The 15,769-nt window shown below is 46.9% G+C and overlaps 1 long non-coding RNA gene across 5 annotated transcripts in view; it reads left to right on the top strand.

The window, feature by feature from the left end:
• LOC123571641 (uncharacterized) overlaps positions 1-15,769 on the top strand; it is a 117,345-nt gene that overhangs the window by 35,936 nt on the left and 65,640 nt on the right. The gene's annotated exons all lie outside the window — the stretch shown is intronic.

The following is a 15,769-nucleotide window of genomic DNA, read 5'->3' as shown; positions in this document are numbered from 1 at the left end:
GCAGTGTGCTGCCTTCCGTCTTCTTTTTGGGGAGAATTAGTCGTGTTTGTGTGTACTGCTCAGCTCAGCCTGGTGCAGTTGTGTGGGTGAGGAGCTTGGATGCTAGGTGACCCTCCCAGGCCTGCCTCCCACCTCCCTAGGCCTTGTTCTAAACTGACAGATAACCAGTGTGTGTTGGAAGAGGACAGCAGCAGGGCAGGAGAGAGTTTGTTCAGACTTTCTCCTTGCACTGATGTTTGAGCCTTCATCCAGCCTGGGCCCTTCTACAGAGCTGCGTTTGTGTGTTGCAAACCATTCCCTCCCAGTAACCGTGCTTTCAGAGGTTTGGAAATGTGACTTAACTCATCTTCAATTTAAAGCATACTATCAAATTTTAGTGTTGAAACTGATGTTTTTTTTTGTTTTGTTTTTTTTTTTGAGACGGAGTCTCGTGCTGTCGCCCAGGCTGGAGTGCAGTGGCGCGATCTCGGCTCACTGCAAGCTCCGTCTCTCGGGTTCATGCCATTCTCCTGCCTCAGCCTCCTGAGTAGCTGGGACTACAGGCGCCCGCCACCGCGCCCAGCTAATTTTTTGTATTTTTAGTAGAGACGGGGTTTCACCGTAGTCTTGATCTCCTGACCTTGTGATCCGCCCGCCTCGGCCTCCCAAAGTGCTGGGATTACAGGCGTGAGCCACCGCGCCCGGCGAAACTGATGTATTTTATGGCCTTTATGTGATTTCTCTTGATTTTTTTTTCCCCATATGAGACATGGTATCTTAAGGGAGACAGCCTGGTGTTGGCCGCCTTTCCTAAGGATGGAAGTGAATTTTGAAAGCCCTTTATGTAGGCAGCGAAATAATCAGGGAACCGTTATTATAGCTATGCCTGTCCATGTAAAGCGAGCATGACTCATAAGCAGAAAAAATTGCAGCCCGGGGGCAAAGTGAGCCCTAATGTTGCCTGTGCCTCACCTCCCTGCCATGAGGAACGGAAGTGCAAGCGCAGGTGGTTGAATTAGCCTCCAAGCCCAGCCTGCACCCCCCTCACATCCCTCTGCATTTGCAGGGGCACAGGCTGTGCTGCCACCCCTCGCTCAGTGCCAGGGCTGATGCGTCAGGAACAGGGGGTACACTCCGCCCCTTGCTCGGTGCCAGGGATGATCTGTCAGGATCCCTCGTGCTCATCTGGTCCTCATGTCTTCATCACCAGCCTCCTGCTGGTAACGGGCTTGTTATTACCTTGGTATGGGTAATAACATACCCATACCAACGTATGTAATAACATACCCATACCAAGGTGTTGTGGGGCGATGCTCAGTCCTCCGAGGGAAACGGCCCTTAGACGATTCATATTCAACAGGACCGGGAAATGGGTTCTTGTTCCATGTCCTGGATCCCAGGAAGCCCTTGCTCTGGACCCTGTAATGTCCGGAGTCCTCCTGAGAAACGCTGGTGCCACTGGAGCACAGCCCAGCCCCCTCCAGTTTCTCCGCTTTGTAACTGCACTTGTGTTTAGCAGGTCTTCCAGGACTTAGACGCTGCTTGGTGTGAGCCAGGTTTTGTGTGGAAAGAGGACAGATCCGAGCCGGCAACCAACCAGCCCAGAACCATCTTTTATGCTTCCAGATTCTGTGGCCAAAAACTCACCCGTGGACATTGAGGGTGATGCATTTCTGCTCCAAGACATCTGTGGAGTCAGCTGGAGGCATGGAAAGGATGTGGAGCCTCTTCACTCCTGGCCTGGGCTTGGACCTGCTGTGCAGCCTCTCAGTGGCACCAGGGCCCCCTTGTGTCACAGCGGCCTCGGGTTGCTGGCACTGCCCCAGGATGTCCCGGGCTTCATGATGGTAGGGCCTGCTTGTGCCATGGCGGCCTCGGGATGGTGGCACTGCCCTAGGGTGTCCCAGGCTCAAGGCCAGTGTTCTGTTCAGCGAAGGGAAGTTGTACCGTAAGGTCTAGTCTCGGAAGGTGCCTGGGGTCCTATCCTTCAGAGCGGTCCTGCACTCACCACAAATCAAGCCAGGGGAGGCCCTGCCAGAATTTGCAGCTGTGTTTCAGGTTGTTCCACAAGGCCTCTTTTATTTTGGGCTAGTCAGGTATATAATTCTTATTCTCTTCGATTTTTTTGAGACAGGCAAAGAAAAAAAACCCTTTTGTTGCCCAGGCAGTGGTGTGAGCATGGTTTACTACAGCCTCAACCTCCCAGGCTCAAGCGATCCTCCTGCCTCAATCTCCTGAGTAGCCAGGACCCACAGGCACATGTTCCACGTGTCCCCATGCCAGACTTATTTTTGTATTTTTTGTAGAGATGGAGTTTTGCAATGCTGCCCAGGCTGGACTCAAACTCCTGGACTTAAGCAGTCCAGCTGCCTCAGCCTCCCAAAATTCTGAGATCACAGGCATGAGCCACTGTGCCTGGCCAAGTGTTTCTAATTTCAAAATTAAGAGGACCCAGAGTCAGTTAATGACGTCTCTACTGGAACATGCTGCTTATAGTACATTAGGAAAAATCATCCAGAACTTGGAAAAGGGGCTGGACAGACACAGCCCTTCGAGGTTGTCCGATGAACCCCTGGGGTCTTTAACCATCTGGAGGGATGTACCATGTCAGACTCACTGTTGTCGATGGGCTGAAGCCCAGGTTTCATGAGGTTATGTGTCAGCTTGTAGTACTTTATCTGGCAGAGATGCGAGTGACTTCTGCTCAGTGAGAGGCTCATCTCAGGGACTTCATGGCCTGAGGGACGGCAGCCTGTTTGAGCTGATCGAGCAATCTCACGCTACCCTTATTTTTTGAAACGCCTATGAGTGACTTCTCACACGGTCTTTGACGCGGCTTCATGCCCGCACTCCTTGGTAATGATCGAATGCTTTATTTGACCCCTCGTCCCCTTTCTTTGGGGTGTTCCAGTCTCAGTTCTCATGTGTTCTGCTTCTGCAGGAATTTCTGAAGCTGCTGAGTGTAGAAATCACTGAGGAGGCTGTGCTCCCACCCCTGTGAGTCTTCCAGGCATCACCCTCTCCCCTTGGCGAGGCGGCGTCCATGGCACACCGAGTAGGCTGTGCTCCTGTCCCCCGTGAGCTTTCCAGGCGTTCTCGTCTCCCCTCCAGGGGGACAGGAGGAAGCTTTCAAACCCTTCTTAAACTTGTTTTCATGTCTTTGTTTTAACAGATTTCTTTGCATCGTCTCCCTTATCCAAAAGTGAGGGTGAACGCTGAGTTATTCACGGGAGTCAAGAAACCACACGCAGCCCAAAGTGACGTTTGTTTCCCTGAAATGATTTGTGTGTGTTCACCTTAAAATGCAACTCAGTAAAACAGGTGTGTTTTGAGGAATGACTTTAAATTACCCAGTAAAGATGTGACAGTTAAATTTCATCATCTGTGCGGGTGTCCACAACCCCCTTCTGTGATTGCGTGTGAGTCTGTGACTTGTGGTTATTGTTGAAGAAAGAAAATCTGTTGCTGAGAACTTCAGAGGGTGTGCTGGGATTGTGTAGGGTGGACATCGGGGGCTTCAGTGTGTGGCTTCCTTGAAGAGGTTCAAATTAGGGCTGAGAGTCCCTACTCCAAAATGCTCTGAAACCTGAAACATTCCGAGCTTCCTCATGACACTCGAAGGAAATGCTCTTTGGAGCACTTTGGATTTCAGGCTGGGGATGCTCAGCTGGAAAGTGAAATATTGCAAGACCCTTCTGGCCCCAGGAGCTTGGATAAGGTCATGGAGGGGGGGGGCTGTGCCGGGTGTCCCTGGAGTGTGAGGCAGCCTGGGCTCACTGAACTGGTTTTTGTAGGAGCCACAGAAGGGAAAGAGGGTCAAAGTGGCCACGCCTGGCTCCTGAGAAGGCTGGAGCAGAAGGAGGTGGGCGCAGAGGGCAGCAGTTGAGGCCCCAGCGTCCGGGGCTTCTGTCCCTGGTGGAGTTGAGAGCCTCCTCTAGTTGTGGCGTCTCCCCTGTCAGCAGCCACTGAGGCCTGAAGGGAGAGGGGGCTGAGGAGAGGAGGAAGGATAGGCCTACTTCTGGAGAGGGCCATCATCGGCCTGTGCTAGCCTCGTGTGTTACTCCTGCATCCAGGGTGCACGGCCGTGCCTTGTGGTGTAGCGGTTCCCGGGATGCACAGCACTTTTGTCTGCAGTAACGGCTTTGTCTCCGACCCTTGGAGGCAAGTTACTTTTTCCCCAGTGAAAAGAGGTAGAAAATCTTACAGAAATGCATTTGCTCTAATGTCTATTTTCCGATAAGACAAGGTCGCTTAGGCTAAATCTTTGGGAGGTCAAGGCAGGAGGATCACTTGAGGCCAAGGGATTCAAGACCAGCCTGGACAACAGAGCAAGACCCCATCTGTATAACAGAAAAATTAGCTGAGTGTGGTGGTGCGTGCCTGTGGTCCCTGCTACTCTGGAGGCTGAGGTCGGAAGACCACTTAAGGCTACAGTGAGCTGCGATTGCTCCACTGTACTCCAATCTTGGCGACAGAGCCAAGACCCAGTCTCAGAAAGGAAAGTTAAAAAAAAAAAAAAAAAAATCCAGAAATGTCATTTTCTTTTTAAATCATCTCAAAAGAAAAATCGGTTTTTTCTAGGAATGTAAAGGGAAACAGATACAATTCTTTCCTTGCATTGTTCCTCCTTTTCAAATATTTACAGTACTCCATCCACATCGTGTCTCATCTCATTACAAAGAAGCAGGTGTCGGTCAGGCCCAGAACTGAGGGAGAGTGGTTGTGTTCTTCCCACTGATTTTTGTCACTAGCTTTATTCATTTCCTTAAAACCCTTTTTGTATGAGTTCTATTATAGTTTGAAAAAAAATTCACTTAGGTAGAACTGGAAGCATTTCCGCAGTATTAATACTCATGACCCGTTCTGGGTCTTGGTATATGTGTATTGTATAAATGTACACGTGTGTGTGTGGTGTACGCATACTACGTGTATTTCCACTGTGCATGTATTTACAATGTATAGGTATGTACACTACATTTGTGTCCTACACACGTGCATGCTGTAGGCATGCATGTACATGTGTATATGTGTGTATCTATGGTCACCATGGTTATATGCACACTACTTGGACACCTATCTGTTCTGCATGTGTACGTACATGCATGTATTTAATGCCATATACATACCTGTGTACGTACACCTTGTGGGTATGTGCACATTTCTGCAGATGTATATATACATATGTGCACACAAGCATGCATGTACACTATGCACACTGAATAAACTTCTGGATATGTACACTCTAATACATGCTGCATATGTATGTACTCTGTTGCATATGTGTATATGCTTTATACGTTAGTGTACTGATGTACATTGTATACATGTGCATATGTGTACACTGCGCATGTGTATGCGTGCTGTAGTGCACCTACGTACATTGGATAAGAATATATGCTATACGCATGTGTATACATATAGCATATAGCATACCTATGTACATACGGATGTGCATGTGTATGCCATATGCATGTACATACAGGTTATAGTATACCTGTGTACACAGTATGCATATAGATGGGTGTACATGCTATGCATGCGCATACATGTTAGCTTATGTACATTTGCTATATGGATGTGTGTATGCTCTATGCTTTTACACACGTAGTGAACTTGCTTGTACACTATATTTGGATGTGTGTACACTCTATGCATGTACACCACACGTGTTACAGTGTACCATATACATACACTATGTGGATGTAAATGTGTGTGCGCTCTATGGCACCAGGAATAGGGCTCCCGCAGGGATCCAGGAACACACCATCTCGCTGGCACCGGAGAGTGTAGGATGAAAACAGTTGTTTGTTGCAACCTAGTTGAAATTTGGCAGGTTGCTATATCCTCTGCAACGATTTAGGAATAGTCACTTCATTGATGTGTGTGTTCCTGAAATCATAAACAGCTCTGTGAGGTGTGTCTCATCCGAAGACGAGAAAGGGAACCGAAACAACAATGACTCGGTCACTTAAGTGAGGTAGAACTAACATAGCAGCTGTCTAGCTTTCTGTATTGTAACTTTGTCAGCAGCTCAATGAGAAATCGGCACTCATCAGGAAATGTGTCCACTTTCTACTGTTCTTTATTTGTGGCATATTTACTGCCTCGTGTTATTCCTCACGATGTAGCAAAATCCCTCCTAGAGTTGTGAATATAAACAGTTCATGATAAATGTAGTATCTTCTTGGTTAACATTGAAAATGATATGTAAGTTCATCTTCAGATACTGTTTGGAAGGATGAGAAAGAAGATATTTAGGACAAAAGAATAGAGAGCTTTCAAGTAAACAGGGAAAATAAGGACTTCGTGCAAAATATTTCCAAATTTGGAATTTGAGAATACTAAATCTCACATCTAAGATCATAGGTAGTTTTTTTGGGGGGTTTTAAAATTAGTACTTGGTTTTCCATGCCTTTGGGAATTTCAGTCCTGATGGAGGATTGCAAGAATAATCTGATTTTTCAGAACAGAAGGACAGTCTGTCTCAAAGGTAAATTCCAAGTTCTACCATAGAGAAATAGAAATTGCTGTCAACTTTTTGTAAGGTTCTTCAGTTCTTTCCTCTTCTGTGGTTAAAAAACCATCTCTGGGTTTAGTCTCAGCCGAGTTCCTCTTACTAGATTGCTTTACATTTTGCACAGCTGTTGAGAGTCTTCATTCGTAGTTAACTTGTCAAAAGCAAAACTTTGTACTAGTTAGATCTGAGCACCTTGAAGGCAGGGCTTTGTTTTATATTTTTATTAAGCAGCAGGGTGATGGCGGGACTGGGGCCCTTGATCCCATCATGCGTTCCTCAGAGCTTTCAGAGTTCTCACTGTGTGCCAAGTGTGGTGTTGGCTGTGTAGCGTTTAAATGGGAATATGAGGCTCTGCGACTTGGGATGCTCTTACCACCTTCATAGAGAGCTTGGTGACAGCTTAGCACGACAGCTTGCACACCTGTCGTGTATACTTTATTACGGCCCCACAGAAAGGGTATTGATTTAAACGTGACTAATTTCTCGTGTTTCTTTTTGCCTTTATTCCTAGTTACAGTCCTGATACTTTTTCTTCCTTTAAAATCTTGCTAATCGCTGGTGAATTAGTGATAAACTATATTTATGTGTTCTCTAAATCTAGCGATTTAATTGGAGGTCATTATTGTACCATGTGTCAGTGCTGTGTCAGAATGGCTCAGTTTTACATTGTCAAAGGATTAACTAGAGCAGGATGCAGTCCTACTGGAACTTGCTCATTTATGAAATATAGGCACTTTATTTTTTGTTATACTCGAGGTGTGCTCAAATGTAAACATTTTGAGACGTGTTAGAAGGATATACAAGATTGTAATGAAGAAATCAACAACTTGATCAAGTACCAGCTAATGAACTTTATGTTTGAAGTATATGGAACATGGACCTTGGCAATCAGTTTTCATCTTGACCTTTTATTTTTTTACTAGAATCTTGGTCTGTCACCCAGGCTGGAAGGGTGGAGCACAGTAGTACGATGTCTGTTCACTGCAACCTCTACTTCCCAGGTTCAAGTGATTCTTATGCCTCAGCCTCCCTAGTAGCTGGGGTTACAGGGTGTGTGCCACCATGTCTGGATAATTTATTTTTAGTAGAGATGGGGTTTTGTCATGTTGGCCAAGCTGGTCTCCAACTCCTGACCTCAAGTGATCCACCCACCTCAGCTTCCCAAAGTGCTGGGATTACAGGTCTGAACCACCATCCCTGGCATGATCTTCTGTTCTAATATTGGTTATTCAGTCTCAATGATAGCGCCTGGTTGTACTAACTTGTAGAAAGCATAATTGGAATGAATCTGGTTGTGTATGTACGTGCTGACTTAGCGTTCATGGCAGCACGGTGAGGTGGGCATTGTTCCTGAAGGAAGGATGGATGGGCAAGTCAGGGCTTAGATACGGGACTTGAGGGCAGTCACTGCTGTCCCATGGCTGAGATGAGGCCTGTCTGTCGCCTGTACCCTGAACTCTTAACACACAAACAAGCAACTGTCAAGAGTCGGTGCTCGAGTGTGATGTGGCCTGTGGTGTGTGCCTCTCAGACTTGCTTTGGCTCGGGGTAACAGGGCAACAGCTCTGTCCCTCGTGCAGCTGCCTGGGAGTCCCAGGAGGACCCACTGATACCGTTTATAAATGCCGGACATTGAATGTTCTCCTTGGTACCAGCACATCTGGAATCAGACAATGCAGTTAGATTCTCGGCCAACAAACCTGTACAGGAGTGTGTGAACTCTGCATTTGCATCTCCCGGACAGAGGTGAATTCCTGGTCACTACTGGATGACAAAGGTGTGGCCTCAGGAGCAGCACGGAGACAGGCACCCGGGTGAAGGAAGAGCATCTGAAAGAGGGGTTGGGGAACGTGACAGACGCACGTGCGAGATTAGCTGTTACCGTGGCGGGTGGGGGGTGGGTAAGACCAGATTTTTCTCATTGTTGCCCCTTTCTGAAAAGGACCCTGAATTGATTTCTCTGTGGTTCCTCGCGCCTCCTTGTCAGGTTGGAGGAGACTGCTCCCCTGGCTCAGGCCCTGCTTGCGGCAACACGGAAGCTGCTGTTGCTTGCCCTGCCCTCCCTGTGACGTCCTCTGTGCTGTTGTCCGGGAACAGTTCTGCCGAGCAAGCTTGGACTCTGCTCCCTTCTGCTCTTGGATTTCATGTCTGGAAGGCTTGTGTTCTTTCCTGATTTTTGATGATGCTGAGCTATGTTTTTGCAAGGATCACACGTGCCCATACAGGGAGAAGCTCCTTTGCAACTTTAACATCTTGACGCTCTCAAGCAGAGCTTGCTATCGAAGTTGACAGCCTCCTGTGTTTTTGTTTTGGCAGAAACTGAATTTCAGTCCTAGGACAGCTTCAGCACACTTGATCCTAGCTCTTCTCTCTCACTGCTCCCCTCGTGTGTGACAGAAATCATATGCCCTGAAGTTTACCAGTCCCTTCATTTGAAAATTAGTTAATGTATGCGATCTTCATGAGAATTTTACTTTTTATAAAAGCAATCGCAAAGACTGGGTTTTGTGAAACCAGTGTTTTATGTGTATATTACTTGCACTCACAATAAGCTTTGTCTTCTAAATATTTCATGTTTCAGATTAGCACTGGAATCATGCCCTGGAGTAGTTTTGCTTTTCCGCTTTTATTTTTGGCTAAGGTAAAGGTGAGAACATTGTGATATTAGGTGTAGTGAGCCCTTTTAGCTGCTTCTATGTCTGTTTTCCTTTAAGCCAGAACCAGCAGACGGATACCAGTTTGTGAGCACCTGGCATCTCCCAGGCCTTTCCTGGGTCTTCCCTCTGCTGTCTTGTGGACAGAGCAGTCACTCGTGGAAGGTGAACCTGAGAATCTGTGCGTGGAATTAAGTAAATGTCATAGCTCTCTTCTGTGATGAACTGAATCACATTAAGCCCGGTAAATTGTAACAGCGGGTTTTGCACATACAAAGCATTGAACACCAGGACAGGTAACCAGGCTGCGACGCTTCTGGTCCTGCACAAGACCTCCGGTATCACAGCACATTTAACAAATTGGCTGCATTGAGTGTTTGAAAACGTTGTGTATGTGCCATGTCCGTGATTTTCGAGGGCCTGGAAAAACACCTCTGTGGTTATAGCAGTCTTGATCGATGGGAGCTTAAGGTTAGTACTGGGGCAGACTGTGTTTTAAAGAATCAAGGTCTCTCGAGTATGTTTCAGTTTTCCCATGAAGAAGAAAGATGTTAGCTGTTCTTTCCTGGACTGTGGCTATCAGAGTGCCCCACCATGGTCACTCACACGTTTACTTCATTTCCGTTTAACCGGGCTGGGCTTGGGCCAGAGTACTTCGGTTGTCATATGTCATATGAGGCTGAGGAAGTGTCTTCTGCTTCATCGTTGGCATATGGAAATACTGTTTTTCAAAGCATACTCTACTTTCTCATTTGTGTTTATATGAAATAATGGAATGGTTATTTTAACTGTGCAGTTTCCTATGCTTGCTTATTTAATTGTGGAAAGATAATGGTTTTATTTTGCTAAAATCTGTGCTAGGAATTGTGCAAAATCTTTGTGAAATGCCCAGTTTACTAGCTTAAGTTATAGATCTTTGTATAGAAAAGAAAAAGCCTATTGCTACAAGGAGCATTGTCTTTACCATTGCAAAAAGCTTTAGGCTTATTGGCCGTGTAGTCAGTAAAATGCATCAGAATGTGGCGAACATTGAGAAAAGCATTGAAGTTTTAAAATCTGCTATGCAGTTTTCTTCAACTCCCTTGCAAGATACTTAATTTGAATAAAAGACAGAATAAAGTGTTCCCATTGAGGAAAGGGGCAGGAGGACTGTTGAGAACGTGTTCTGAATCTGAGCAGTCCTGCCACACTCATCTGTGATGTGGTGGTGTCCATGGTATCACTTTTACAGAACTTTAAGAATGCTGCTTCTGTGAATAAAATACATTTATTCTTAGCATTTCAGTTTTGAGTTTTTGAGAAGTGTAAAATGTGTTAATGCTTTCTTTCCCTTACAGAATTTGCTTGTTCTTTCTTTCTTTTTCTTTTTTTATAAAATGCCTACAAGACTCTGAAGCACATTAATCACTTAAAAAGAAAAGAAAAAAAAAAAAGGGCCGGGAGTGATGGCTCACGCCTGTAATCCCAGCACTTTGGGAGGCCGAGGCGGGTGGATTGCTTGAGCCTGGGAGCTTGAGACCCAGGGAACCAGCCTGGGCAACCTGGTGAAATCCCGCCTCTACTGAAAACACACAAATTAGCTGGGCGTGATGACTGCACACCTGTAGTCCCAGCTACTCCAGAGGCTGAAGAGAATCGCTTGAGCCTGGGAGGCGGACCTTGCAGTGAGTAGAGATCACGCCCTTGCTGTCAAGCCTTGTTGACAGAGTTTGGACCCTGCCTGATAAACAGCAACGATAATAACGTATGGGTGAACTGCCCGGCTGCTCTGTCTAGAGTAGAATAAATCCAATTACGTTTTTGTCTTTTATTAGCATTGAAATTTTCTTGATCATCCCTTTGTTTTCATTACATTGTAGCAATATATTGCTGCTTAGAGTCTGGAACAAGTAGGCTTCTCTGGATCAGGTTCTTACTGGATTGCTAAAACAGAATGATTTTTCCCCTCCTTGGATGTGACTTACAGAACTTTGCCTTTTGAGGTGATGTGTTGCATTTGATAGCGGACACAGGAACGCCCAAAGAATTCACTTACGGGGCTAAAATGTAGGTACTTTGTAGTGTTTCCCTCATAGAATGAAAACGGTACCTCTCATTTGGGGGTCGATGATGCTATTTGCATTTAAACATTTTAAATTTTATTTATTTTAATTTTTTGAGACAGAGTCTTGCTCTGTCGCCCAGGCTGGAGTGCAGTGGCACGATCTCGGCTCACTGCAAACTCCACCTCCCAGCTTCATGCCATTCTCCTGCCTCAGCCTCCCGAGTAGCTGGGACTACAGGTGCCCGCTACCACACCTGGCTAATTTTTTTTATATTTGGGTAGAGACGGGTTTTCACCGTGTTAGCCAGAATGGTCTCGATCTCCTGACCTTGTGATCCACCTGCCTCGTCCTCCCAAAGTGCTGGGATTGCAAGCGTGAGCCACCGAACCCGGCCGAAAACATGTTTCTTTACTGCCTCAGTCCTCAGTTGGGTAGTCTGTTCTTTGTAAGACATTCAGGGAGCGGGGACATCTTGAGTCTTGAAAGGCGCGCTCTGTGAGATGGGAATCTTCCGGCTGCTTATTTAGGGAATCCTGCCGGTTGTCATTTACTGGAGAGCGCAGTTTCCTGGCTGCCCTGGTCTTTGAGGGGAGGGAGACTGAGGGGTCATTTTCCCACCTGGACCAATGTGTTTATTAAACCTGGCTTGTGTATCATTTGGATCTTTTTATGAAGGAAAAGCCACATCTGTGACTTTCAGATGAGTGGAAGTCATGTTAAAATACATTTTATATATATATATATATATATATATATATATATATATATATTTTTTTTTTTTTTTGGCTACTATGGAGAAGTTTTGTCCTTGTGACCTGTGAATACAGTCACAGGAGAGCAGAATGTTCACGGTGTGGGTGATTACAGTGTACATGCAGAGTCACATTCTTCACTAGTATGTTAAAAAGTGACAAATAAGAGAAAAATATTTTGCTCATTACAACCTCGGTAAGAAGCTGGCAGCACTCTTGTTTTTGGAGGGGTGTGAAGGGAATATTGAGAAAGTGTCGTCAACATTAGACTCGCCCACTCTGCAAATCCTGTGCCAGCTGGAGTGAGGACCCCGTGATGGAAAGATGTACCCCTCTTCCCGGAAGGAGTTGAATCTTTGTAGCGCTCAGGACGCATGGTTCATCTCTATATAAAGGCAGAGTGTGGAAACGCCGTGGAGGCTGAGAGAAGCGATGCGGTTAGCAAGTATGAGTGAGACGTTGGGGCTTGTTAGCACCTGGCGTGTGTGCAGCAAGCTTTGCTATCTGCACATGTGTGATCCTTAGAACACTGGTGTCTGGAGCCGTGGGGGTTGTCGAGGACCCCAGCTCCCGGCGGGCTGAGGAGTTCCCTGTTAGCACCAGAATAACCGTGATTTTGAAGGCTGTCACTCAATCCCAAGTCCCGGAAGGGGCTCCTTTCAGAGAGGAAAACACCCCTAGAGCCTCGGGCAGAATTCAATGATTTTTCTTATAATGTTGCTTAGATTTCGCAAACATGAAACCAAGAACATATTTCAGAATGCTTATGGTTCTTTTGTAACCATGGAAACAAAGTAATTTGCAGTCGATGGACAGTTTGCGGAAACTGAACTGCCTACATCTTGAGCACGGCGCTCTCCCTACCGCCCTGGGCCTTGCTCCGGTTTGCTGGGGAGGCTTTGCAGGGCCTCTTGGCTGGGATACCTCTCTCATGTCCCATGTTGCTACCCCTGGTCACAGCCATACGGCTGGGCACCTACGCCGTGAGGACACTGAGTGGACACGGAGCCGCGGGGTAGCAGTTGGTCAGGAGGTGGCATCCACATGGTCCGAAACAGGTTTCTGTTCATTAAGAATGATCATTGCAATAAAAACAGAGTGAAAGAAAACTCTACTGACCTGCGAATGCGTCAGCTGAGTTGCATAGGGAAGTGCAGTGAGGAAGGTGAGGGCTGAAAGGAAATGAGGGAGGGAGAGGAAAAGGAGATGAAGGGAAGCGAAAGGGGGAGGGCGGATGGGAGTGAAGAGGGAGATGGAGGAGGAAGAAGAGAGAGGGCGGTGGGCAGGAGCCTGGGAAATGAGTCCCAGAGCTGGTTCCTGACCGTCGTGGGTGCGTCAGAGCTGATCTTCCAGGAGAGGCGGCCTGGGAGGGCTGACCGTTAGGAAGTGAGGGCCGAGGGGAGCTGATTCTTTGGCCCTCAGCGGGGCTGTTGTTGACCTGAGATACAGTCGATGGTTTTCCTGAAGAGATCGTCTGCACAGCCACCGTTTGCTGCCAGGTTGGAGACAGAAGTGCTCCTCCCCATGGGTTCTTTCTATTTTGTGGATTTTTCCCAGTTTACCTGAGCAGCCTGTCAGTGGAAATGTCGGGGATTACTAACATGTCTCCATTCTACAGAGCAGTCGACCAGCTTCCGATCCTGTAGTTGTTGGGGGCACCATTCCCGTCTGCAGCCCGAGGCGCTGGGAAACCTACGGGGCTCTCGCTGCCGGGGTTCTGATGGGAGTCGTGCGCTGGAAGAAAGATGTCCTTAGGGCAGAGCCTGGCGAGGAGGGGGTGCTGCTGTTGCAGCAGTACATGGAATTTCAAATGACGAATGAAACAAGCTTTTAATTATGACCAGAGCCCTATGCTCTGCGTTTCTTCAGATGGAAATGTTGTGCTGAAATGAATTTGCTGTTAATCGGTTGCCTCATGCAAGACGCAAGATGGAGGGCTGGGAGCAAAGTAGAATGTGGACTTATCTACAAAGCTTCCTCCTCTCAGACTATAATCAGTTTGATGGTGCTACACAGGAATACGTGAGAATTCATATGAGAAAGGTGATGGGTGCAGACCTGTGTGACCGGCAGGTGTGGGGGGAGGTTTGAGAGAAGCTTTTGGCTGAAGTGGTGTCAGGTGCAGGTGCTGAAGTGTGATGTCTGTCTGGATGGAAGAGCACATGCCTCTGGGCTTCAGAAAACACATAAAGGAGGAGGTGGACAGACGTGAGTCGTGTCTTAGGAATGGTAGCAATTCAGGCAGACCCAGGATCATGTTCCCATGGGGGAGGAGTGGATATCAGGACCCAGGGAGCGTGGGGCGGGGGTCATGCCCAGGCCTCTGCGGGTCTTGCTCTTGTGTCAGCAGGGCCCTGTGCTTGCCCTCCTTAAAACTTTCCTGATCCATAAAACGGGCACGACAAAATCCACCTTGTGACACTGAAGCTTAAATGAGATGATGTACATGGTGTCTTCCTTCCCTTCCTGACACATCCTAGACTCACAGCTATGGTAGCAGCGACAGACTGGACGGAATGCTGGAACCGCTTTGCACCTGGTGAAGCCACATGGATTTGTGCAGTGCTGGCGACTGTCCCTGAAAGCCTTTGGTCATGGCAGTGGCAGCCTTGAGTGGCTCTTGGCATACTTGAGTCTGTGGAGTGCAAGGTTGACTGGAGCCCCGAGGCCATTGATACTATCCAGGGGTGAGCTGATGAGGCCCTAAAACATGGGGGAAGGCCGAGAGGACTTGGCTGCCAGAAGCATTGTAGATTTCTGGCTTCGAGAACTTGCTGACTTATGGACATAGGAAGGTAAACCCAGATGGCTCCAAAATTGTAAGTCCAGAAGAAAGGTGGGAGGGTACAATTGCTGACTAGGTCATGGTTGCCCTGTCCCTTTGATTCTGGCCATCGTTTCTCCTCCCTCCCCCTGCCTTTGTGGGCTGGAGGGCCTGAGCCTGCACAGCGGTCTATTTCATGATGACAATGGCCGATTATTACCCTGCAGTAAGAAGTCTCTCAATTTTATTTGGCAGCGGTAGTTAAATAAATTTAAGGAGTGATGGTGTAGTGGTATTTGTTTTGTTTGTGCTTTTTTTTTTTTTTTTTTAGTGTCATTTAACTGAATGTTATTTCCAATTTCACTGATCACTTTGAGAGGCCAAAACATGCTTTGATTTGTTATTTTGTGTTTGAGCTAGTTTATTGCCTCACAGGAATGCCAAGTATTCTGTTGTCATACATCATTAAGTATCTCAAATTGTGTTACTATAATACTTAGCTGAATTACCTCCCTTATTTTGGCTTTTAAAAATCTAAAATCTGTGTGAAACACAGGATGGTACATCTCCATTGAGGGTTGTTGAGAAGTGTGACTTTTCCTGGCCTGCTTGAAAATCAGTGACATTATTTTATAGAAAGACTTTGTAACTGACAGCAAAGCTAGAAGCTCCTGTAAAGGGCAGAGTAGGCAACGTGTTATGCTTTGAGGGCCACAGAAGTCTCTGCATATATTTCTTTTGTGAAAACTTCAAAGTGTAAATATCACTTCTGGTTCCCTGGCCAAGGCTCGGTCGGGGATCATGGTTTGCAGACCCTTGACAGCAGCTTAGCTGAAAGCTGGTCTCCCATGCGGTGAGCAGGAGCCCACCTCATTGCTTCAGCGATGAAAGATGCTGCCCTCATGCTGGAATTTACTTCAAACAAACTTGAAAGCTCTGGCACCGCTGCTCATTTCCATACTGTTGCAGGCTAGCTAAAATACGGAGGATGCCTTGGCGTTTTTATTTTGTTACTCCTCTTGAACGGCTCTGAGATGGCTCATCGTGAGTTAGACATT

The sequence above is a fragment of the Macaca fascicularis genome, chromosome 12, assembly GCF_037993035.2.
Source record: "Macaca fascicularis isolate 582-1 chromosome 12, T2T-MFA8v1.1".
Taxonomy (NCBI): Eukaryota; Metazoa; Chordata; class Mammalia; order Primates; family Cercopithecidae; genus Macaca; species Macaca fascicularis.
Note: the sequence above shows the minus strand (reverse complement) of the source record. Positions and strands in the feature narration are given on the sequence as shown.